This window comes from Rhinoraja longicauda, chromosome 27 (genome assembly GCF_053455715.1).
Source record: "Rhinoraja longicauda isolate Sanriku21f chromosome 27, sRhiLon1.1, whole genome shotgun sequence".
NCBI classification, from domain to species: domain Eukaryota; kingdom Metazoa; phylum Chordata; class Chondrichthyes; order Rajiformes; family Arhynchobatidae; genus Rhinoraja; species Rhinoraja longicauda.
This window is the reverse complement of record NC_135979.1, coordinates 17,694,220-17,721,876: the sequence shown is the minus strand read 5'-3', so window position 1 is coordinate 17,721,876 and position 27,657 is coordinate 17,694,220.

The following is a 27,657-nucleotide window of genomic DNA, read 5'->3' as shown; positions in this document are numbered from 1 at the left end:
CTGAGGTAAAAATCAGAGCAATGATCTCATCACTTGACAGGGAAGGATGGTTTCACCAAAAGCTAACTGCACCAATTAGCAAATGGATGTGGGGATTTTATACTCTGTGTTTATGTTGTTGTCTTGGGCTTGCATGTTCATGAACTGCATATCAAGCAGTGTGCTCAAGCAGCAAAATTTTCATATTCACAACAACATCCAAGCTCTCCTTCTGTAGATGGGTGGTTATCATTCATTCAGACCTTCCATTTCTGCTTGATAAATGACACCCTGGGGGCTCAAGCCTGCATCAAGTGCTGCATATTACTTCTCAGTTAAGAGGGAGGTGATTGGGCTTAAATAGGTTGTTCCAAAGGGCTCAGACATGATGCTGCAGCCACTCTGCTATTCAGGCTGCAAATAACCAGGGATTAATTGAATGTCACCCACTACAGACATTTGTCAAGGGTACCATAATTAGTGGGTAAATCAGCTAATAGCCAGCTAGTGTGCTAATATCATCAAAAGGGGCTGCTTCTGTTTTTGACTAGCCATTTCAAAATCATTATATTTAACCAAGAACTTTGTTTGTACCCAATTTAGTGCATCAAACGACAAAGGTTTCTGGGCAACACCTTTACCTGTCAATGAACATTGTTCTGATCAAAAATTCACCCTCCTAATATTACTAATTTGGCCTGTCGATCTTTCAGAATGAGGCAAAATTGGAAGAGTTGAAGGATCGCGATGTTACTGGTTACACCACAGGCTCCAGCTCAGCACCATATCGGCTCTGTTCATAGCACACAAGTACAGCAGCAGCATTCATTAGCAACAATCACTTTGTTCAGAGGATTAAAAACCTAACAGCACGTTAAGATAAGTATTTCAAATGTAAGTTGTTATTGGTGTTGCTAAACCCACTCTGCGCCACGTATTTGGAGTTATATTCGTCCTGATCGTTTTATTTTTTTGTGTAACAGAAGGATTTCTCAAGATGGCAGCTAATGTGAAAAGACTTGCATCCGAAAAGAGATGGCAGAATGTTTATAAGAGCTGAAGAAAAGTCTTGCTTTGGGGCTTCTGACTGGGCCATCAGGAGTATCGCAATTCTGATCGAACACCAAAAGAAAGATAGACACAGGGAACTGCAGAAAGATGTGATGCACTTTATTTGGTACTGCATCTGCATTTTCAAACAGTCTTCATCAGCTTCAAAGAATTTTCAACTCAATCCATGATTCCTGCCATTATTCCACACCTATTCTGTCCCTATCATGTTTCTGATAACATTTGTGATCCTTTGATACAAATATCACATTATATTTGTTTTCTCAGAGTATATGGAAGCTTTTTTTTTAAATGGAGGGCGATCACATTAATTCTTGAAGGTAAATTGAGGATTGAAAACTTAACAGATTTTGTTATAATTAACCAAAAGAAAAGATTATTAAAAGTCTTTTTATTTTTCTTTTACAAATAAAAGTAAAGCTGAGCTATACGTAATTTTTGGATTCATGTTTGAATAAATATCAATGTTCATTTCAACAGTAGTTCCACTAACAGAGTCACAAAGGGGGAAAGGTGTATGGAGCAATTTCTATGACTGAGGGAAAAACTGATCAATAAATTATCATGACTTTATCATTCATTAATCAACCAATCAACCACACTTATGGTGATCATGATTCTAATTCACTCGAGCTTGGTGCACTCCCTATTCAAAGTAAAAGTGGTAAATATTTGAAACGGAATATCAGGCATTTATTTTACAAAATGTCTTTGTACAAAGGAATGATGTACCATTTGAGCGCCAGTGTTATTCATCAATAGTGCAATGTGTCCTGCGGTTTAGCAGACACTTAATAATAGATAATTGCATTTTAACTGAAAGGAACTGGATTGTTTTCTTCAACAATTACTTCTATTTGATCTCAAAGAGTTATAAAGTACTGATCATTAGTGGCAGTATCAAGCTTTAGGCAATTTGTTAAGCTCAGGGAATACTATTAGCATATAAATAGCCTGAAGTGACTGCAAGGAGCCAGTATATTTTGATTGTTATTTTTTTTTTGTTTCACACCATAGTCAGAATCCAATTAGCATTTTTGAATTTGTTTTTATATAGTGGAATTGTGCTTCTTTTCTTTATATAATGTATAATGTGCAATGGAATATCAGGATAATGTCGATTATCTTTTGAGTTGACTGGAACTCGGATCAGGGAGAGGAATATTTCGCTGTGTTACAGGAATACCTGGGCTGCCATATTGCTGGCTTCATGAAGGTATTTCCACTGACACGTCTTTAACTTCTAGGCTCACGATTCTGCTGTCAGGACAGGGGAGCCAGTTTTAGCTAATTAACAACAGAGCAGAGGCACAAGGTTGCTGCCGCTGCTGCACTCCAAACTAAACAGGAATTAATGTAAATGCAACATTGCAAATCAAGCAAAACTCAGCTCAAGTGTCAACCTCAGAGGACAATGCTGCACTAAATGGACCTTATTAGATTTTTCATGCCACCGATGTAATTACCTTACATACTAGGTAAATATGATTAGTTCATTTACATGTCCAGCTGGGAATTAAAAGTTTAAAAATAAAAGGCAATTGTTTCCGTCTTCTGTTTGAGAACATTTTCTGCTTCATCGTTCCCAATGCCTGCCAGGGCATGTATCAGCAATTTGCACATCCATGGTCTATGATTTTCAGACCATTAATTTTATTAGTCGTAAAATCATGAGCTAAGTGCAAGGAGAATATGCTCCTGGCATGTGCCACAAACACCGGCCATGAAAATCTCTCCACTCTGTCCCACGAGAAGAGCACGCAGGTTTTTTGCAATAAATTGTCTTTCACCAGGAAAGCTCTTCTGTAACTCAAACAACAGTCCCCTACCAAATGTAAATTGCTGGAACAGTACCTCATATTTCGCTTGGGCAGCTTACAACCCAGCGGTATGAATATTGATTTCTCTAACTTCATGTAACCCTGGCATCCCCCCTCCCTCCGTCCCTCCCTCACCCGAGTCATTGTACGAGTTTCACTCTCATCTTGTTGAGTTTCGCTCTGTATAACTTGTTATCACCTACCCCACAGCCAACAATTGGCCATTGTGGGCTCCGCCTTTCCTTGATCATCGTTCTTTTTGCATATCTTTCATTCATTCTGTGTTCCATCTATATCTCTCGTTTCCCTTTCTCCTGCCTCTCAGTCTGAAGAAGGGTCTCGACCCGAAATATCACCCATTCCTTTTCTCTCGAGATGCTGCCTGACCTGCTGAGTTACTCCAGCTTTTTGTGCCTATTTTCATTTGTTGTTCCATCCTGACAGATTGCTCCAGTTTAGAATTTTTTGAAGGTGACAAACCAAAGACTCTCTGGTAGCCACAGAACTTAACTCTACCGCCTCTGGCAGGTTGAAGGCACCAAATACGTTGAATCTGGTTTCCAAGGCTCCAGGATTACCCCGGAGTTATCTGGAATTAAAGATTAATCTGCAAAGTAGTTTTGGCAAAAAAGAATCCTAAGAATCAATCCTATAGGTTTGTGGTACATTGTCTCAAAAACACACAAATCCTTCTACAGACACAAAGACCCAAACTGTACAGAGTATTCCAGGTAAAGTTTCACTGAATCTCTACAATTACAGAAAGATTTCTACCCTAGTACTTTATCCCAGCAATAAAGATTAACAGAAGATAGACACAAAAAGTTGGAGTAACTTAGCAGGTCAGACAGCATCTCTGGAGAAAAGGAATAGGTGATGTTCCGGGTAGAGACCCTTCTTCAGACTAACATTTGCCATCCAAATTGTTTATGCAGCTGCACAATAGTCTTCCATGTTTCATATCCTGGTGCACTCAAAACGTTTGGCTGACCAACATTTATGATATTCTCACTTGAAACTATTTATGTCCTTTTTCTACTACTTATACCAGTAAGCTACCTCGTGTCTTCCCCATTTTATATTGAATCAGTCAATTTCCTGATTAGTGGCACCACCTCTATCCTTTCACATCTTTGCTGCTAGAAAACTGTAGATGCTGGAAACCTGAAATAAAAACAGAAAGTATCAATATTTCACATCAATGATTTTTGTTCTGGTAAAGAGTCCTTGACATCAGAGGATAATCCAGAAAGGCTCTGGAACCAAGGGTGCCAGAAAATCGGTGGTAGACCAGTGTGTTCTTTTCTCTGACTGTGTCACAAACAAATAAAAGCTTTTTAATGTACCTCAGTACATGTGACAATAATAACTAAAGAATAATTATGTGGTTGTGATGGTTTAAGTGCCCCATTGCCACATCCTAACAATTGCTCCGGTTTCCTCCCACACTCCAAAGACGAACAGGTTTGTAGGTTAATTCACAAAATGCTGGAGTAACTCAGCAGGTCAGGCAGCATCTCGGGAGAGAAGGAATGGGTGACGTTTCGGGTCGAGACCCTTCTTCAGGTTTGTAGGTTAATTGGCTTCGGTAAAAATTGTAAATTGTCCCTAGTGTGTAGGATAGTGTTAGTGTATGGGGTATGTAGGAAGGCAGTTTAAAGAAGGGTCTCGACCCGAAACGTCACCCATTCCTTCTATCCAGAGATGCTGCCTGTCCCGTTGAGTTACTCCAGCATTTTATGTCTACCTTGGGTGTAAACCAGCATCTGCAGTTCCTTCTTACACACTCCTAACAACTGATGTCCGACCAAGTGATTCTTGTGATTATTTTATTTTCTCACTCTCCTTTCTTTGAACAGCACTGTTAAAAAACTGATTTTTCTAACTTCCAAACCCGTCAAACCTTTCCAGAATTGGGGAATTCAGTCAGATCACTACAAATACCTCTGCAAGATTTGAAAACTCTGAAACGTGAGCAACGGGATCCAGAAGATTTTGAAGATGTCTGAAGAAGAGTCCCGACCCGGAACATCACTTATTCATGTTCTTCGACGATGCTGCCCGACCCGCTGAGTTATTCCAGCACTTTGTGCCTTTTTTTGTGAACCAGCATCTGCAGTTCCTTGTGTCTCCAGGGAAATTTTGCATTTTTCACCCTTTCATTTCTGCACCAATTTCCCTTTATAAATATGAATTTTCTTTTTCTCACTCAATTCTTGACGCCTCACTATTTTTTGGTGAATTTATTGCATTTTGCACACTGAAGAGAATATTTGTTTAATATCTCTCAGCCATTAAATTATTGCGTGAGATTATGGGTTTTTTTCATTTACTTTTGCTGCCTTCTTGCTTGTTGTTAACACAGTCCCGGTAGCTCTTACATTTTTTTTATTAAGGAGCCAGCCCTCCGACCCAAAATAGACACAACATGCTGGAGTAATTCAGCGGGACAGGCAGCATCTCTGGATAGAAGGAATGGGTGACCGTTTCGGGTCGAGACCCTTCTTCGGACTGAGTTACTCCAGCATTTTGTGTCTATCTTCGGTGTAAACCAGCATCTGCAGTTCCTTCTTACACCTTCCGACCCAAAGCTGTACATGCCTACATTTCTCGGTACAATCCTAATTGTCCTACACCAGCAGGGGATGAGCCAAAGGCAACATCTTATGCCCTGCCAACCATACTGCTGGCAACCTTTGAGTTGCACTTGCGAATTCCTCACAAGAGTTCAGCAGAGCAGCGCATACTTCTCAGCAAGGCCACTGGAGTGCAATTGTGCAGCTGCATTCAAATGAGAAGGAGAGATCTGCAGGGTCTCGACCCGAAACGTCACCCATTCCTTCTCTCCAGAGATGCTGCCTGTGAATTACCCCAGCCTTTGGTGTCTATCTTCAATCACAAAAGAAATGTTGTCTGAGCTTTCCTTTATATACATCCATTTCACTGTTTGTGATTGCTTCCAAGTGGTTTGTTGTGCCTTAACCTTTTTTTTTAACAATTTTTCATAATTAAGTTTTTAACGTGCATTTTACTTTTTAGCAAATCCCAAGCTTTTTTTTTGAAGATGCGTGAATGTAAAATATTCAGAGAGAGTTGCAGCTTTAAAAGCTAGCACTCCTGGCACTGGCTGTCCAGGCTTGTCAGAGTTCTTCAGTGGTTGTAGCTGGTTGCCTCCTCGATTTAGCACTCCCTATTCTGCACTCCCCTCGCCGAAACTTTACCAATCCTCCGCCACAATGTACACAGATACGTTATGAGTATAAATCCCCGTCTACAGCTACGGTTAGCCAAATAGTCTCCAACCACATCAATTGGTGCCCATCAAAATGCAGAAGCTTCCAGCACTGAATGAAGCCCCCTGCTCCGGACACCACACCCTGTTACATACATTCAAATCTCTGAACTGTTCCAGCCTATGTCAATTCACACGTGGATCAGGTAGCAATACAGAGATTATTACACTCAAGGTTCTGTGTTTTAATTTTAACCTTAGCTTCTTATACTCTTGCAGTAGAAGCTCTTTTTTTTTTTAAATCAAAAAAATTATTCAATTATTAAAAATAATATTTACAATACCTTAAAACAAAACAGAACCCACCACCATAATACAAGACAAACAAATATACTAAATAACCCACTATACAACTATGTTACACTCCTTGTCAAGGATGCATTCAATCCCCCGCGGTCCCAGAAATCCTTCAGGGTGCCCGTGGACAGCTCGTAGTCCCTCTCCAACACCACCCGGGCGCTGATGTAACCCGGAAAAGGGGTAGGCTGCTGGCTCGGGCAGAGCCCTCTTCCGCCTGGTGCCGTGAGTCGCGGATGGCCAGCTTGGCCAGGCCCAGGAGCAACCCAACCAGGACATCTTCGGCCCTACCCTCTCCCCTACGCACAGGGTGTCCAAAGATGAGGATGGTGGGTGAGAAGTGCAGCCAAAAGGCAAGGAGCAGCCCCTTTAGATATTGAAACAGGGGCTGCAGCCTCACGCACTCCACATACACATGGTACACAGACTCTCCCATCCCGCAAAAGTGGCAGGCGGCTGGCGAGTCTGTGAACCGCGCGAGGAACTGGTTGCAGGGGTCTCCTTGGTGCAGTACCCTCCACCCCAGGTCCCCGATGGAGAGGGGCAGAATCCCTGCATAGAGGGACCCCCACTGCGGGGCCACCTCGCGACCGGAAGGCAACACCAACCGCCACTTAGTGTCCGGCAGTGGACCAGGGCGAGGAAGTGCAGGGTGTGGAGGAGGAGCCCGTATAGGACACGCCACGGAGGGAGATGAAGAGATGAAGGGTGTGGAGGAAATGCGGCTCATGTTGTGTGGGACCGGCTCCCGGGAGGGATTTGCAGTAGAAGCTCATTCCTCCTTGACCATGGATCACAACAGCTGCCTCCTTGCTCTCCAGTTCCAAGTACATAAGTTCATCAGTTCATAAGTCACAGGTGCAGAAATAGGCCATTCAACCCATCGAATTTACTCCTCCATTTATTCATGGCTGATCTATATTTCCCTCTCAAACCCATTCTCCTGCCTTCTCCCCATAACCTCTGACACCCTTACTAATCAAGAATATGTAAATCTCCGCTTTAAAAATACACAATGACTTGGCCTCCACAGCCCACTGTGGCAAGGAATTCCACAGATTCACTACCCTCTGATAAAGAAATACCTCCTCATTTCCTTTCTAAAGGTACGTCCTTTAATTCTGAGCCTGCGGCCTCTGGTCCTAGACTCTCCCACTAGTGGAAACATCCTCTCCACATACACGCTATCCAGGCCTTTCACTATTCGGAAAGTTTCAATGAGTTTCCCCTCATCATTTCCTTATCTATGGCTCTGAGCAAGCATTACGACTATTGGGAAACTAAATTGGGGTCACAGACTACTGCATCTAGGTCAAATCTTTGTTGCCTATCTATTCCCAACTGCCTTTTATTAAATAGACACAAAATGCTGGAAAAAACGTGCAGGAAGGAACTGCAGATGTTGGTTTACACCGAAAATTGACATAAAATGGGACAGGCAGCATCTCTGGAGAGAAAGATTGGGTGATGTTTCGGGTCGAGACCCTTCTTCAGACTGCGAGTCAGGGGAGAGGGAAACTTTATTAAATTGTCCACTAACACTTCACATTATTTTTAAGCATTCCCCTCATAATTGAATGGCTTCACATGCTGTGGATAGGTTGCCCATGAGATTCCCTGTATACTTTTTGTTCATTGCCATGGGTAGCAGGCATCTTGCATCTGCAGCACGGTACCATGGCCTGAGGATGCCAACTCTCTGTCTTCTGTATGCCTGAATCTACCAGACCCACGAGCATGATCTCCTGTGACTGATCGCTAACCAAACGTAAGCACCACCTAACCTAAATGTTTGCCTGTTTTATGAATCAAACTTTCCCCCTCCCCAATGCACCACAATATCTACTGATCAGCCTTTCTCAGCCAAAGTTCCCCCAACAAGCAGATAGACATTACAAAAGAACACAAAGTGCTGGCGTAACTCAGCGGGTCAGGCATCATCCCTGGAGAAGGTGATGTTATTTAGGGTCAAGACACTTCTTTTATTTTGAGTTGGGGGCGGAAGGGGTAGAAAGGCCAGGCCTCCGATGAGGATAGACCATTCTGTATCGGAAAGAGGTAGGTCCGGGGGGGGGGGGGGGGGGGAGTGAAGGTGAAAACCTGATATTTGTACCCCTCTTACCAAAGGGCTGACCTTTGTATCCTTCTGCCCCCACCTCAAAAAAATACAGCAATAGGCATGACTCAATGTTAATGCTCAAGACTTCACTCTTGTCGAATTAATTACAAACCGTTATTTTTAATAGATTATAAACACAATTTTAAATTGAATCTTGCTACCACAAACAGGGATCAGATTCTTTTAGTATTCACATGCCGGTTTTACAGAGTTCCTCAACATTTTTTCTCCTCAGATTCTTTCCTTAGTCCTGGAAGTAGCCTTGGAGGGCATCTACAACACACAATGCCTCAGAAAAGCCACCAGCATCCACAAAGACTCTTCACACCCCTGCAACAGTCTGTTCGAACTCCTTCCATCAGGCAGACGATACAAGGCCTTCTACGCCCGCACCTCCAGACTCAGGAACAGCTTCATCCCCAGGCCCATAGCTGCTATGAACCTGTCCTGCTGAGCCGGATGGTAACATCGCACAGTGATCCGGCACAGATCTACTTGCACTTTATTCTGTTTTAAAACTGTTACAATTTGTTTCATTGGGTTATTTAAATTAATACTGACTAGCTAATTAAATTATTGCATCGTATGGGAGGCGCAGTCCCAATCTCGTTGTACCCCTGTACAATGACAATAAAGATATATTGTATTGTATTGTATTGTAAAGCTTTGCCAAATTTAACCACTTACTTTCTGTTCATTCTGTGTGAAGATTGTAATCACTGAACCAAGAAAGAATTAAGTAACCTCAAAGGATCGCTCTGTGATAAAGGCGTGTCTTTAAATTCTTCACGCTGCAGTATAATTACCTGCGCACCAGGTAAATACTGCTAGTTCATTCAGATCTGCAATTGTTTGCTGCAGGAATATTTAAATCTATGCTTCTATTTACATTTAAATTAAGTTTCTACTGTAATGGAAGAGCTGATATACACAATATGGTGGAAATACCTAAGTAGATTACTGGCATAGAAACCTTAACATTGAAATGAACAATATGATTTTAAGGCTTCAGTGAATTGCAATATAATTTTTCAACAGAAATATCACAAACTCGTATGATTGAGTATCTTTGAATGAGTTCTACAATGACTGAAGCTTGTGGAATCTTATCATTTTACCTTTGGATTATTTTTACAATAAAGTGAAGTCTCGTGCCAGAGCATTTGTTATTGTTCAGTTCAAGGAAAACTGGAAAATACTTTCAGATCTTCCGAACAACTGTTATGTAAAGTTGCTCCATAATTTTAAGAAGATCTTACGCAAACATCTATCCATAAACATATCTAGGTCAGAAGAAACTCTGATGGAAATTCTGCCCTTAATTATGGAGACAAAAATAACACCAACTAACCAGTGAGTTTGGTTCATATGAAGGTGGCTGAAGATGTTTTAATTTAAAAGACCTGTTGTTATATTGGATCAAATTTCAAGTGGTTCAATTTACAATATCAGACATATTGTGGTATATGTTGTATATGAATATATACACACATAAAAACATTCGAGTGTTTAAACATCACATGCAGAGATGACGCTAATGGCATGAAAAACCAACACATTATTTTTCTAATGTATGCTACTTATTAGGCTTGCCATTATTTTAAATTATATCCACTTAGCACTGAAATATTGAGGTCAGTGGCCTTCAACTTACAGATCAAAAGACAATTTTTATTTGCAGTTTCAGCAGTTCATTTAAATATAGAAATTGTTTATTATGTGATAGTTAATCTTTTAAAGTATTGCAGAGGGAGAGTCAAGACCAAGTGTCCTCTCGAGGTGAAGGAAGGGTAGAGGGCAAGGAATAATTGGACCAGGACATACAGTCTACTTCAGCTCTGTTCGAAACCCTTTCATTTTGTCTTTGTTTTGTGTGACACTGTCATTTCATGAGAGAATTAGCTAATCTTAGAGGAATGCAAGCAGCAGGGAAATAAATGATAATTTCAAAGATTAGCAGGAGGTGAAATCTTGCAATTTTTCATTGGTGGGCTTCAGGTAAAAAATAAGCAAATTGATTAAACTGTAAACAATTTGATGCATAAAATAGACACAAAATGGTGGAGTAACTCAGCAGGTTAAGCAGCATCTCTGGAGAACAGGAATAGGTGATGTTTCAGGTCGAAACCCTTCTTCAGACTGATGGGTCCCTATTCCTATTCTTTTTCCTCAGAGATGCTGCCTGACCCGCTGAGTTACTCCAGCATTTTGTGTCTCTCTTTGGCGTAAAGCAGCATCTGCAGTTCCTTCCTAATCAATTTAATGCATCCTGTTTCACTGTGCTAATGTTGTAACTTACATTCATAGTGTTTCCTGGAGCATCGGAATGTCTCTGTCGTTCAGATTGCAAAATTGGGTATTACACTCATTGAAAGGTGCAAATCCAGCAAAGTTCAGATAGGCAGTCCCCGTTATAAATTTTTGTTATTGAAATTTATGTTATTAAAGGGTTCTCTTTTGGACAGGAAGCGGAAATAAATATTTTTAAATTTACTTTGCCATGTGATAATGACACAGGAGGAAAATATTATTTCAAGCTTTACCCAAACAGGTTAATAATATTGATGTTGCCAAATGTTGGGATTTGGAACGCATTTTTCACCTGTGTTGAGGTGTCCTGAATAATATGCTCCTCTGCTGATGAGAAATAAAGAAGCAGAAGCCTTGTGTGGGGAAAACAACCATAATCTCTCAAGAGTCAACTATTCCTTCCCTCACAGTCAATGCAGGGCCATGGAGTGATGCACGATTACTTGGAATGGATCCCAAACAATGGCCAGAGAAGACAAACACAAATTAAATTAAATTTAAATTAAATTTAATTTAATTCAATTTAAACCAGCATCTGCAGTTCTTTCCCACACACAATGGCCAAAGAAGCATGCTGCATAGTCAATGATGACATACTTTAGCTGAAATGCTCAACAGTGTGCTTGCACGCTTTGCTCAAGTAGCCAGTGTCTGTACAGTGGTAGAATCGAAGGGAAAGCCACAAAGATCCTCTCAAGCATTTTAACACGGAACGGAAACAGAGAAAATGTGGTTGTTTGTGGTATCTGTTCTGCATTACCTACATGTTCTAAATTTCAGGAGCGCACTTACAACCATTATTTTCATTTGCATTCAGGTGCAATGAGATTCGATGGCACCATTGATCCAGGCCGTCCTTTCATTCCCACAACGGTCATCTTGACATTGCAAGAAGGAATGCGGCTTTCTTCTCCAAAATCTTCTCCACGGTTAGTGTTTTGCGACTCTTTCTGCTAGTAGGTGACTAGTCATGATGACACATCCATTCTGTGCCATTCCAAACAATCTGCCAACAACATAACTTTCCTCAAGTGGGGAACTGTTGCTTCCTTGTTACATTTTGCACAACCAGCAATCTTTCTGGCTCTTGGCACATGTTTTCCTCGACAATGACTCTCAACACAGGTGCCTCAACAAGGATACACTCTCTGTTCCCATACTCCCATTTACACTGACAGTACAGCCCAATTCAACTCTCATTCCATCTACAAGTTTGCAGATGACACCACTGTGGTGGGCCGGATTATGAACAATGACGAGACCGAGTACAAGAAGCAGATTGAGAGCTTAGTGACATGGTGTCAAGACAATAACCTCTCCATTAATGTCAGCAAGGTGCAGGAGCTCGATAATGACTTCAGGAAGCACGGTGGAATACATGCCCTGATCAGCAATGGTGCGGATGTGGAAATGGTGGAGAGTTTCATGTTTCTTGGCGTTAATATTACCAATGATCTGTAGTGGATCAACCATATTGATGCACCAGCCAACAAGGCACACCAACACCTCTCCTTCCTGAGAAAACAGAGGAAATTCAGCATGTCTGCAGTGACTCGTACAAACTTCTACAGATGCACTACAGAAAGTATACTGTCACCTTGCACCAGAACCATTAGTTTCTACAGATGCACCATAGAAAGCATACTGTCAGCCTGCACCAGAACCATTAGTTTCTACAGATGCACCATAGAAAGTATACCGTCAGCTTGCACCAGAACCATTAGTTTCTACAGATGCACCATAGAAAGCATACTGTCAGCTTGCACCAGAACCATTAGTTTCTACAGATGAACGATAGAAAGCATACTGTCAACTTGCATCTGAACCATTAGTTTGCCCAAGAATGCGAGAAATTGCAGACAATTGTAGATGTAGCCAGGTCCATCACACAGTCCTGACTTCCCACGATTGACTACATCTACCTCAGTCCCGACTTCCCATCATTGACTACATCTACATTTCATGCTGCCTCAGAAAAGCAGACAACATAATCAAAGACTTGTCCCACCTGATCATTCCTTCTTCTCCTTGCTCCCATCCAGCAGAAGGTTCAAAAACTTGAAAGCGCACACCACTAGACTCAGGATCAGCTTCTTCCCCTCTGTTATCAGGCTTCTGAAGGGTCCTTCCATAAGCTAGGATACTGTTCGATTCATCTCTATGCGTTAAGGGCCTTGCACTTTGTCTAAGGAACTGATGCACTACAATACGCAACAATGCTGAGTGTTGTATTCTGCACTCTGTATCTTCCCCTTTGGTTTATCTCATGTACGTGAGTTTAAATGGATTGTCTCTATGATCTGTTTCTATAATTTGATCTCTTTGGATAGCATACAAACCAAACCTTTTCACTATACATTGTGACATTGGGCAATATTTAACCTAAACCCATTCAACATATAGATCAGGGCTTGCATCCAATATTTAACACAGTCAATTCTCTGTGCTCCCAGTACAAAGCAGTGTGAGCATCTGGAGACAAAACCAACACCATTTCTGGCTGAACCAAAAAGGTTCATGAATATCATCTATCTGTGCTACATATAAAATTATCCCTATATCTTGCTAGCCATCCATTGAGCAAAACAATCTACATAAAATCTCCTCATTAACACCTATCTTGTTAGTAAATTATAGAATTGTAATGCATTACTTATAAGGATTTCACCTTTTTCAAAATTATTGTGCTTCTGGACTTACTGTAGCTGATATTTACACGGGGGCATCACAAATTATTTGATATAAAGGGAGCTATGAGAAACCAGTGCTTGTCGTACCAAGATTTAATTACGGGTTGTATTAGAAAATTGCAGGAAATATATAACACTGGTATCAGCTAAGACAGCAGCCAGGATTCATGGCCAGGGCACGGTGGCACAATGGTAGAGTCGTTGCGTCTCTCACAGCGCCAGAGACACAGGTTTGATCCTGATTACGGGTGCTGTCTGTATGGAGTTTGTACGTTCTCCCTGTGACCTCATGGATTTACTCTGGGTGCTCCGGTTTCCTCCCACATTCCAAAGACAAAAAGGTTTGTAGGTTCATTGGCTTTGGTAAAAGAAAAATTGTAAATTGTCCCTAGTGTGTCGGATAGTGCCAGTGTATGGGGTTACCTCTGGTCGGTGCGGACTCGGGGCGACTGAAGTGCCTGTTTCCGCCCTGTATCTCTAAAGTCTAAAAGTAAAATCAAAAGAAATTCACTGCAAGAACAGCATAATTCAAAGTCTTCAGAACATTTAAGATTCCATCTCCTGGCAGTATGGCCTCAAAGCACTTTTCAAAGCTGGTTATAAACATGGCTTTGACAATTTTGACAAAAATCCGATTTCATCTTAAGTACAAACTGTTTTCTTCACAGCAATATTGAACCTCAAAGACTTTAAGGTTCAGTTGATGACACTAAATTCAAAGTTTTATTAAATGAATCCGTTAAGTCTTATTACTTGAACCCCTTTGAGTATTTCTGCTGTTGACGACCAAACTATAACAAGATTAGCCCTTTTCATCTCGCTCATAAAATCCTAATACATTATTATAAAAACGTTCATACTACAGGGGTTTTTTTATTATTTTTTTCATTACTTAACCATAATTTCCCATAATATCATTTTCAGAACTAGAAGCCAATACCAAATTGACCTAATGTTTTACGAGGAAGTTTCTTTTTGTATAGATTATGCAGAAAGATATAGAGATGTTGTGTTGTGTAGCCTAAGGCTGCTGCACTTTGTACAGATAGTCTTTGCTTTATCAGCAGTCCACGAAGATGCCCTGTAAGCATCTTGCCTAACCGAAGAATTCAAGCTGATCCTCACCTTGCCCAACACATCTTGCCCAACGTCAGCATCTCTCAATAGAGCTTTCAGCCTTTCCCACAGACGTCCATGCTGCCCAGGACTGTCCTGCAATCTGCGACTGACACGGATAAATGGTGTTCACTCAGATGGGAGAACCAAGAACAAAACATTTATAATCCGAGCTTAAAATCAGACCCACTCTATTTAGGGAAAAAAATTTAAAAACACTTTGCATAGGAAGGGTTTAAGAATAAGGTAGGCATGGAAATGTTCATACGTTATAGGAGCAGAATTAGGCCATTCGGCCCATCAACTCTGCGCCGCCATTCAATCATGGCTGATCTACCTTTCCCTCTCAACCCCAATCTCCAGCCTTCTCTCCATAACCCATGACACCCGTACTAACCAAGAATCCGTCAATCTCCACCCTAAAAATATCCCTTGACTTGATCTCCACAGCCTTCTGTGGCAATGGATTCCACTGATACACCACCCTCTAATGAAATAAATTCCTTCTCATCTCATTTTTAAAGATACATCCTTTTAATCTGAGGCTATGGCCTCTGGTGCTAGACTCTCCCATTAGTGGAAGCATCTCCTCCACATCCACTCCATTCAGGCCTTCCACTATTCGGTAAGTTTCAATGAGATCCCCCATTCATCCTTCTAAACTCCAGCCCAGTGCCTTTATTTTGTAGTTGTATAAGACATTGGTGAGACCGCATTTAGAATGTTGTGTTCCGTTCTAGACACCATGTTATAGGAAAGATATTGTCAAGCTTGAAAGGGTTCAGAAAAGATTTACGAGGATGTTGCCAGGACTAGAGGGTGTGAGCTATAGGGAGAGGTTGAGTAGGCTGGGTCTCTATTCCATGGAGCGCAGGAGGTTGAGGGGAGATCATGAGAGGAATAGGTGCAAATCATTCATAAAAGCTATTCCTCAAGCTAAACTGCTCTAGAGATCAGGTGATGAATATATCTATTTTATATATATATAAAATTAGCAAGTTAGAATCTAAATAGAGCATATCAATCAGTGTTAGTTGTAGGACTATCTCAAGTCAAGAGTGTATTATTGTCACATGTCCCAGACAGAACATGGAATTTTACAGGTGCCTTTAAGGCAATGACTGATCAGAATGAATGGACCCACCTGAAGAACACTGTGTTAGAGGGCTCGGGCTTCTCATGCCGTCATCCCCAAGATATGGAGCGATCTGTGTCACTCAGTCTTCCTTGGTCTTTGCTCGATCACAGACATTCCCTCTGTTCCCTTCACTGCCCTTCCGTCTCCCCCCACCCCCTCTCCCTTTTCTAGTCCTGATGGGAGCATTGTCCATTTCTCTCCCCACAGATGCTGCCTGGCCTCCTGCATTTTTCAGCCACTTTTGTGCTTTTATGTCAGTTTTCGCAGTTTAAAAGATCACTCAGGTTCCTTAGTTTTCAGAATTATTCACTACAAACTGTGCCTCGTGTGCATTCCAGGCACACACAACTTCAACGGATCAGTTTTCTAGATTGGATTCACGCACATATGGTCACACATCCTGTTCTGCAATTGTTGCTTCAATATAATGGTCTTTGTAACTGTGAATGCATTGCATTGCATATTCTAAACACCAAATTATTCACATAATACCTAAGCCTGGAATAATAATTTTCTTAAGAACTACTACAGCGATACAATTATACATTTTATTTGGTGTATCACTGGATAACAGAAAGGCATTTGTAACAATTACTTGCTTCCTAAGACTCCTTGTGCCTCACTTTTCATACCATCTGGTTTTCAATATGATTACCAATGTAGACCAAACTTTCCTTTCTTTTGCTCCACAGTGGTGCAGTGGTAGAGTTGCTGCCTTACAGCACCAGAGTCCCTGGTTCGATCCTGACTATGGGTGCTGTCTGTATGGAGTTTGTACGTTCTCCCTGTGACTGCGTGGGTTTTCTTTGGGTGCTCCGATTTTCTCCCACACTCCAAAGACGGACAGGTTAGTAGGTTAATTGGCTTCTGTAAATTGCCCTTAGCGTGTCCGATGCAAAACTGGGATAACATAGAACTAGTGAACGGGTAATCGGTGGTCGGCGCGGACTCGGTGGGCCAAAGGACCTATTTCTATGCTGTGTCTCTAAACTAAAACTAAACTAAACGATGCTACTTTGAAGCCATGGCTTCTCATCTGACTGTCTCCAAGGCTTTCAATCCTGCCATGAGTATGTTCAGTTTTTCTTGCTGCACTCTAGCAACATTGTTATTGGGCAGTATGTCATATGGCCATAAGTAATAGGAGCAGAATTAGGCCATTCAGCCCATCGTCTACTCCGCCATTCAATCATAGCTGATCTATCCCTTCCTCCGAACCCCATTCTCCTGCCTTTTCCCCATTACCTCTGACACCCGTACTAATTCTTGCTATTGAGGGTGTGCAGCGTAGGTTCACTAGGTTAATTCCCGGAATGGCGGGACTGTCGCATGTTGAAAGGCTGGAGCAATTAGGCTTGTATACACTGGAATTTAGAAGGATGAGGGGGGATCTTATTGAAACATATAAGATAATTAGGGGATTGGACACATTAGAGGCAGGAAACATGTTCCCAATGTTGGGGGAGTCCAGAACAAGGGGCCACAGTTTAAGAATAAGGGGTAGGCCATTTAGAACGGAGATGAGGAAGAACTTTTTCAGTCAGAGAGTGGTGAAGGTGTGGAATTCTCTGCCTCAGAAGGCAGTGGAGGCCAGTTCGTTGGATGCTTTCAAAAGAGAGCTGGATAGAGCTCTTAAGGATAGCGGAGTGAGGGGGTATGGGGAGAAGGCAGGAACGGGATACTGATTGAGAGTGATCAGCCATGATCGCATTGAATGGCGGTGCTGGCTCGAAGGGCTGAATGGCCTACTCCTGCACCTATTGTCTATTGTCTATTGTCTATTGTCTAATCAAGAATCTATCTATCTCTGCTTTAGTAGGTCTACACCTACTGTGACATTCTTCAGAAATACAAGAGATCTTCCCAGCTTTGGAAGCAGCGTCATATTGCAGGGCAGGCATCTTTTAACACATTTGGCTCAATGCGTGCTTAGTTCAAGCCATTCAATGATTCAGCAGCAAGTTCCAAGCTCATCTTGAAAACTTTGCACCATCTCATCTTCTCCATCAGCATTATCTGTGCAAATGATACCTTACTGCACACAACACATAAAGCCGCTTGTCCTCATTTAGTTTTCTGTTTACAAATACACCATTGTCCTAAGTATCTAGTAAACTGGTTTTCTCACATTGTTCAAATAGACTCCAGGCCTCTGCTAAGCAGCATGCTTATCCAGGTTTAGGAATAGGAATATTCGATGAATCACAGCACATTCACACGAGTGAGGAAGTTGAAGGATTGGGATATCCACAGCGGCTGTGAATGGGATTTCAGGCTTAGAGCGGGCGCATAGTAATCGGTAACAAGTGCAGCAGCGCAGACATAAAGGAAGAGGCTCAGGTGGCCTGGCAGTGCAGACATGCTTGACATAAGCAGTCTTGCCCCAGGGATCGCGCAGCAGAAACCGCTACCCAGGTGTTTCAAAAAAACTCTCAGGTTACCAAGGAGGCCATGATGAAAGTGTTGTTTGAGGCATGAAGACCAGCGGAGATAATCAATCACCAGCTCGTGTTGGTGCCTGAAGACCTCAACCCTTTCCATTACAGCAACTATTACCAGAGAACCATCAGGGGATTCTTGGAAATCAGAAAATTGTCTAAAAAGTTATCCTTTTTACACTTAAGGAAATGATTGACTGCGAAGTGCATTTATTTGTTTTCAATGCCTTCCAAGTGTCTGTGCTACTGCTGTTAACCCTTTCTCCCTGCTGTCTGTGGATTTGACTTATTGTGACTGAACCCTTCCCCAGAAAGGGAACTGCACTGATAAATGATGGCCATCTGGCAAGCTACAAGGAGTATAAAAGACTAACTACTGGTGTCTAATCCTGATCAGTCCCTTTCAGTGGCGTGGGTCTCCTTTGCTGTGAATTAATTTACTTTCAGAGGCACAGCCTGCAATTCATGTCGGACTAACTGGCGAGGGCAAATCAGCTCCAACTGTGCTGCTTGGTGCACAACACCCCTGGAAGGCATTATTCAGGATGTCCAGTGATCTGTGGGAACAGAAAATAGCAGCAGCACAGAGGCTTCAGCATACTTCCCCCATTGCTGGAGCCAGTCAGCAGTTATTCATGCACTATTGTCTGCTTGTACACACTGCCCAAGAATGTGTAGGCCCCGTGCATTGTGTAAATCCAGGGAAATTATATTGCATCTCCCATCTCACTAGCCATATGTCGTATTGACCAGAGCTCCATTACACTCCTTAATGAAAATACCGATCTGTCTCTGTAAACTCATTGCGTGCCGTTCCAAGAAGAAACATGAGCAAAATTGTCCATTCCTGGTTACTTTGCATTTAAATGTCGAGCACCGATTCTATAGACGGGTTGCTGTCTAAAATTCTCCAGTTGCTGTTGTTAAGGTGCAGTTAACCTAAATGAGAATAGTGTGACATAACTGTATTTATTTTGTAATAATTGTTTTGACATTTAGAAGTAGCATCTCCAACCTGCCGCAGCGTTTTCAAATCCTCACTCCCAAATCAATCGACTTCGTAACATAGAGGAATCTTCAACTGATCGTAGCAGACACTGACTTCCTGCCATTTCTCAATCCTTCCTTCAAATGTGAAAACAGGTCCAAGTAAGAGGGTGTGAATTTACCAGCAGCAATACCTTCATTCTCTTTATCACCCTATTATAAATAATTGGCATAATAAAACTACTTTTATCTCACATGCTCCATCTTTGATATTTCTTCACGTAGCTCCATTACTGTTAACTGTGTTTGAATTGACTTGAATTGAAAGATACAGCCGAGAATCAGGCCCTTCAGCCCACCGAGTCCACACTGACCATCGATCACCCATTCCCATTAGTTCTATGTTATCCCACTTTCGCATCCACTCCCTACACATTAAGGGCAATTTTACAGAGGCCAATTAACCTACAGACCCACAATCCTGTGATGTGGGTGGAAACTGGGAGCACTCTACAGAAACCCACAGAGTCACAGAGAGAACATGCAAACTTCCACAGAAAACACCCGAGGTCAGGATCGAACCCGGGTCTCTGGCGCTGTGAGTCAGTAACTCTATCAGCTGTGCCACTGTGCCACCCTTAATAAATGGTGACATTTACATTGTAAAATGCAAATTTACATTCTGTGCTTAAAAAAAGATATTCACCAAAGTCCTTCGACTGCCGTTGAAAACAATGAATAGTCTGTTTGGTTATCTCCTAGATATACTTTGTGGGTGGCTTACCACATACAAAACTCAGACAGCATTGCATCATTGTTGTGGTCACCAATACAGAACAGGTGGGTAATTAGGTCAGGGTGTTCTCAGTTATTGTTCAGATATAAACTTCAGTAAAGTTAGAAAACAAATTTTCTGGAAAAAAATCTGGATTGGCAATTGACTCACTCATTACTTCAGAGTGCGAGCGAGCCATCCAGGCGTGAGCTGGATGTAAGGTCAGGGCCAAGGCTCAGGAGTGCAGCCGAGGTGGGGGTGCAGAGGCAGAGTCCAGAACACCAATGGTCAGGATCATGGGGAGCTTTGCAGTTGGAGCTGCAGTCCAAAGAGTTTGTCCATTTCCAGCTTCCCTTTAAACCCACTGGGTTCACTGGCAAATGTTATTATGCCTGTTAAAAAAGAAGAAATAAAAATGTGTTTGGGTATTAGTGACAGCAAGATCTTAGATTCCAGCAACTCTAGTAATTTAACAGCTTTGCTCTACAAATATCCTGCGTCCTGTAAATGCATTCACAAACAATAGGCATTAACATGGAGTGAATGATTTCAGTGACCATGGCAAATGTCACATAATTGTCACTATTGGCACATTAGTTGCTCATTTTTTTTGCTCCTAACAGAATTACTCTTTCAGGCCCTGAACATGTTCCTATAGTTCCCATAGCAGCAAGTCATCTATGATGAGAAGCGAAAGAGCCAGATCACCCTTGACCTAGTCTGCAACGTGATCATTGGATCGTTACTCTTTCCTTTTGTAACCTGTGAATGTCACAACAATGCCAGGCCTTATCGCCATAGCCATTCAAAGAGATGCCGAGAATCACACACAGCGAATGGCCTGTCCATGCTAACGGACCTCACTGTTCCAGTAGAGAGATTATTCCACAGTTTCTAAAAGGTCTCTCATGGTCAGAAACAAACAAATTAAAACCTATTTTTAAAATCTCAAACGTTTAAAAAAAATCTCAAAACATATTCGATTTACCTAAATGAACTGTCGATGTTAAAATTACAAGAAAACGTTTACCATCAAGTACCTTCCATGAAGCCTGATGTGCCGGGTGGTTGTAAAGTTGAGGCGCCTGTTCCTCAGCTCAGTAAGAGTAGAAATCGGCCCTGGATTCACTGATAATTCCGGAGATGAAGCAGAAGGCAGGTGCTACCTTTTCTGACCTCCAGCCCATCTCCAGTACATCCACATAGCAATACACAGGCCTGGATCCCTCTGACACGTGCACCCAGCCAGCAGTTCTGAATAATACCTCCAGTCCACTCAGCACAATCTGACCCACAATTTATCTTTGTTTGAAAAAGAAAATCAATCCATGAGTTCATCACTGTTCCATAGCAGAGCCTGTGATGGAAAACTCAATTTCACACAATTGACATTTGAACATAATTTTAATAACGACAAGCTCTGGGACATTTAGTCAAAAATGTATTACTACATAAATATTTTATCGCTATCTTGTGCTGGCATCTTGTAAATTCCTGGGTAATGTGGTATATCTTGTATTACCATGTACATACATTCCATTTCATACCCATTACTCTGTGCTTTGTTCTAAAGTGAATAGTTAATGAACAGAAGAAACTATAAATATCTGAACTCATAACCGGGACCACTTCATGATGTAGTTGAGACTGCAATGATTTGCATCAGGCCTGTCTTCGCCCACAGTGTTCACAGGCTTGGGATGGGCAAGTGGTCGGTTGCAAGGCTGGAGAACACATCATTGCTTGCCTGGTGTTCTCCTACCATTCATCTTTTTAATGAAGTGGTCCGAGCTACCTCCTTAAGGCTCATGAGGAAATTCATGTCCACGTGCAGATCCAGGTTCTAGGATGCAGATTAGCCTTCAATTCTTTGTCAAAACTGAACACCTCTAATCCCAGTTTATCATGAGATCACTCAAGTCAAAACATTAAAGTCTAGTCACCTTTAGTCTTTCCAAGTGGCAGAGATTGGATGTGGGCATCTACTGCCACAAAGCAGTTTAGATTGTCAAGAGAGTTCAGAGCACCCATAACATTTCCTTTCTGTTTTGTTTTGCCAAATCTGCCCTCTGCAAGCTTCTTATCAGTGATGTTATTTGTTTGGAGAAATGAGCAAGAATGTGTCAGAAGGGACTGCAGGTGCTGGTTTAAACCAAAGATAGACACAAAAGGCTAGAGTAACTCAGTGGGTCAGACAGCATCTCTGGATAAAAGGAATAGGTGACGTTTTGGGTTGAGACCCTTCTTCAGAAATGAGCGGGTGGATGCAAAGGGGAATTATACAATGTAAGTGAAGGTTTGGTATAGATAGGTGCTTAACGATTGCCAAAGACACGGGGGGGGGGGGGGGGGGGGGGGAGGGCTTGTTTCTTTACTGTACGACTCCAACCATAGTCACTTTAGCATGAGGCAGCTGCTTATATATGGATTCTGGTCCAACTGGCCTAGTAAATGTCTGACTGTTGAAGTTGTACTTTAGCTTCACTCTGGAGATCACCACGGATCTCCCTTCCACTGGACCTTGCCACCGTTCATTTAAACCGGGAGTTTCGCCACAGCCCCACGCAGAGCTGGCACTTGGTAGGGATGAAGGGATGGATGCCACACCTTCAGAAGGATTGGACTCCTCCCAGGCTGACCTGCTGCAAGGACTTGAGGATGAGAATGACCTCAGGGAGAGCAAAAGTATGAACACAAGTTATGATAGCACTGAAAGGCAGCCCACTAGTCATGACCATCTGCATAATTCAGCAAAACGCTTGACAAATACTTGGAGCATGGCAGATTGTCACTGCTGAGAATTTCTAAGCCTCAACCTCCTGGTTTTGCTGAAACCTCTAATCTTCCGGCTTTGCATTTTGTTTGGAGATGAATGAAAAGCAAGCTATCTCATCCATGAACATGCCCTCCCGCCAATTCATGTGCTGTGAGAATGAGACTTCGCAAGTGGTAATGGAGATGAGTAGGAATGCAAATACAATGCACATGCACAGAGGCAGAAAGGAAGCATAATGGAACAAGCATGGGATGGGTTTGAACATATATCCAAATGGAATGGAAAGCTGGGAAGAAATGTTGGAGTTGACACAAGGAATTGCAGATCTTGGAATCTTGAGAAAAATACACAAAGTCACTGGAGTAACTCAGGAGGTCAGGCCGCACCTTGGAGAACATGTTAGGTGATGTTTCGGGTCGGGACCCTTCTTCAGACAGATTGTACCAGGGGATTGAAAGCTGGAAAAGATGTGAGGGCAGGACAAAACCAAGTGTTAGGTGGATACAGGTGAAGGGAGTTGATAGGTAAACAAGGCCCAGAGATACAAAGGAGACAAAAATGCTGTGAGATAAGGAGAGAAGAGGCTAAAATGTGAGGCCAGTGAAATGGATGTAGGTGAAAGTGGATGGGGAAAGGGAAATGGGAGTGAGATAGTGGGAGAAATGGGTGCGCAGGGAAGAGAGGGAGGAGGAAGAAAACGGGTAGTTTCTTGGTCAGTTACCTAAAATTGGCAAATTCAATACTCATTTTGTTGGGTTGTAAGCTTCTCAAGTGGAATATGAGGTACTGTTTCTCCAGTTTATGTACGACCTCACTCTGGACTCTGGGTGGCCCAGGGCAGAAAGGTCAGTATGGGAATGGGAAGTGAAGTGGAGTTAAAATTGTTGGTAACTGGGAGATCCAGCAGGCCTTTGCGGACTAAGAGCAAGTGTTTGGTGAAACGGTTGCCTAGTCTACACTTGGTCTCATCGATGTAAAGGAGGCCATATCGGGAGCACCAAACGTAGTAGATGAGGTTGGAGTTAGTGGTTATGCAAATAAGTGCCATTACATGAAAAGAAAAAAAGAAATTATTATGCTTGAAAATAAAAAAGCATATTCCACTCCTGCTTTGGACTACATCTCAAAAGATGCAATGGAGAAGACAAAATTATTGAAAATGCTGAGGGAGGAGTGAAAGGAGTGTTAATAAAAGAAAATAATTCACCTTTGATATCCCTCGAGGACCTCTTGCATTTACTGTGATTTTGATGGCACTGAATTAGTCAATTGCCGCTGTTCTGCTCCATGGATGTTCTTACAGATGCGAAGACTCGTAGCTCTCTCCTTACCTTAACCTTCTTCAGGATAATCTTCAGAAGAACATCACAGCAGTGTCTTGCTGACTCACTGGCCCCCATAGGAATAGTCCTCGCAGTGTTGGAAAAAAACGTGAGAACAGGAAATACTTGAGGCTGAGAGTGGACCACATGCTGCAAAATAAACAAGGGCTCGCTTTTCCCATTGCGAGCTGGTGAGCCTTTTAGACTTTACTTTAGACCTTAGAGATACAGCGCGGTAACAGGCCCTTCGGCCCACCGAGTCCGCACCAACCAGCCATCACCCCATACACTCACACTCTCCTACACATTAGGAACAATTTACAATTTTACCAAAGCCAATTAACCTACAAACCTTTATGTCCTTGGAGTGTTGGAGGAAACCGGAGCACCCGGAGAAAACCCACGCAGTCACAGGCAGAATGCACAAACTCCATACAGCCAGCAGCCATGGTGTAAGGCAGCAACCCTCCCACTGCACCACGAATGCAGCCCTAAACCACATTAGATTGAAACCAGGTCTCTAATCGTCACTGCCTCTGTCAAGGACCCAGTGTACAAAGTCTACACCATGAGACTTTGGTTTAGGTTTAATGAGTGAAACGCATTTTTTCTCCACTTTGGTTTCATTTATTCATTGGGCATAATTGGTGGATAAATAATAGACTCAAAGTTAGATCCAGTTACATACAGAGACAAATTGCCAGAGGTATAATGAGAGATCAGTGGAATTCTTGCAAAGTATTTGAAATAAAGATCAAATTATATTGGTAAATAATAATAACATTGACAGGAGAATAAACTTGGATCAGGTAGTCTGCCACATGGCAATATTGTGATGCCTTTACATATTTCCATGGTAACAAAAATGAGGATTTGTTTTAGTTGGTTATTTAGGGAAGTTGGTTAGTGAAGCACACAGAGTAATTTCACTTCAGGGCCCAAGTTCAAACCTGACAGAAAAAAATGTTCCTTATGGGGTTATGGGGAGAAGGCAGAAGAATGGGGTTAGGAGTGAGAGATAGGTCAGCCGTGATTGAATGGCGGAGTAGACTTGATGGGCTGAATGGCCCATAAGTCTATCACTTATGACCTTACGACCTTATGAGAGGTGAGGAGTTGTGAATCTGTGGAATTCTCTGCCTCAGAGGGCAGTGGAGGCCAATTCTCTGAATACATTCAAGAGAGAGCTAGATAGAGCTCTTAAGGATAGCGGAGTCAGGGGGTATGGGGAGAAGGCAGGAACGGGGTACTGATTGAGAATGATCAGCCATGATCACATTGAATGGCGGTGCTGGTTCGAAGGGCCGAATGGCCTTCTCCTGCACCTATTTTCTATTGTCTATTGTCTATTGAGGGGTAGCTGCTGTGGCCAATAAATTCAGGAGTACGATGGCCAGCTCTGCTGAGAAATGGATGGCAAACGAGTGGAAGAATCCTCATGTCTGGCGCTCAAAGCAATAAAGTACTTCCAACAGAACAAGAGTCTATTGGCCAGCCAGGTCCATGCTGGAGTTTATGTTCCACAGGAGTCTTCTCTCATCCCTCCAACCCTGCCAATTACGGTTCTACTCCATTTTCCGTCACACGCATATCTCTTGTCCCTCATCAAAAGTTGATTTTGATACATAACCTGGAAATGTTTTAATTCCCCATCTCAAGTATCCCTTAACTGAATGAGCATCATAAATGTACCCAAGTAATTGTTTATTCAATGGTGGTATTCTAGTGGCTTGTGGAATGTCCAGTACATGCTAGGAGGGGAATAAGGCAAAGCTAATGTATCTTGTAATAGATATTATATCATCAGCAGAAAAGTTCATGGTATAAGCATTTTTTTTAACCTCCTAAAGTCTTCCGATTTCTTCTGTCTTTAATTGGGATGCAGGACCCATTCCTATTCATGCTCCTGGATAGTAAGTATCATGTGACTGAGATCAGAAGCTCACAAGTAACAAAGTAGAACCACATGCCCCAGATAGCTTTTTGCTTTGAGTCAGTAAGTTTGTTCACACCATCTGGAAAGGACTGTCTAAAGTAGGAAAAAAATGTTTAAGTAGCAATGTCTACCAATAAGTCACAAAGATTTAATGTGCATTAATTTGTATGCATAATTTTCAGTTTATATCTGTCATAGCAAAAAAAATATTCAACTGCAAACATTTTTAAATATGCAATCAGAACAGGGAAGAGTTCATAGAAGCTGGAACATAGAACAGCACAGCACAGGAACAGGCCCTTCACCCCACAAAGTCCATGCCAAGTTCATGAGCAGGTTCAAGAAAATGGACAGCCTGTGCATTTTCCCAGCGGTGGTATCCACAATGAACTGATGGCGTACATTTACAACGTAGAGGCTAAAAGCCTCCAACGTGGAGATGATCCATTAGTCGTTTCAAAGTAGCTTTGGTAAGTAGTCATATCAAAGTCACTTGGGCAGTAGTCATTAAGTATGAAAAATTAGGACCCAAAACAAGGACACTGTAGTGGGTGCGGTCACCACAGAAATCAGGCCAGACGCCAGGTAGGTAGTAGCAATACTTTATTCCGCAACGAACACATACACCGCACTAAAACTCGTGAGTCAACACACCCAAAACCCTTTATAGCCCCAGACCACCTGACCCAAGGGAACTGACCCAGGAAGTGACCTAATCCCCCCCGTCCACTGAGTGCCGAGTGGGATGACCAAGGGAGTGGCCTAGCCCCCGGGCGCCACCACAACACTCAAAGAAGGATGTATTAAAAGTAACATTGCAATATTTATAAGAAATAAAAAACCTATTAAATTATATTAGTGCCCAACTTGATACCTATGGACCTAGTCACAAGTCATTTCAAAATACATTTTCTAAAAGCATAAAGCCAATCAGAATGGTTAAAACATCGTTGGTTCATTTAAGGTTCCATCAACTCTCCTCCTTTATTTTTGTCACCTCACCACTAAATGTCATTGATCCTCAATTGTCCAGTTCACCCCTTCCTTAAATTGTTAAATTCACTATCCTCAGCATGGCTGTCAAAAGAATATGTAAATATTATGTCACAGGATCTGTGAGCGTGTGAGGTAATGTAATGACCTGACCAGAAGAAAAATGACACAGAAATGTGATGAATGTCAAGCGATCTAATTCCAAGAAAGTTATTAAAATTATGAAAGAATTGCCCCCAGGCCTCCTTCAGAAATCATATTGCCAGCAAGTTATTGTTTTGGGGGCAAAATGCTCTTGTAAAGTAAAGCCATCCACCCTGTAGAGTGTAGTCATGGTTTGTAAGTGGATTAGGTAGTGAGGAATTGTTGAAGCTAAAGACAGAGTTTAGAAGAAATATTTTGTCACAGATGTCATAGCATCTGTTTTAATCCAGGTTTAAAATAGAACAAGAGGAAGGCAACCCGCTTTTATAAAACCGATGAATAAATGTTTTGATTTTTATCTGGATGAAAAATATTTATCTGAAGGAATATTTATTATAATGTCACTTTATTTTCCTGTCATATTTATTACTGCAGGAAATTTTGGTTTCCTTCA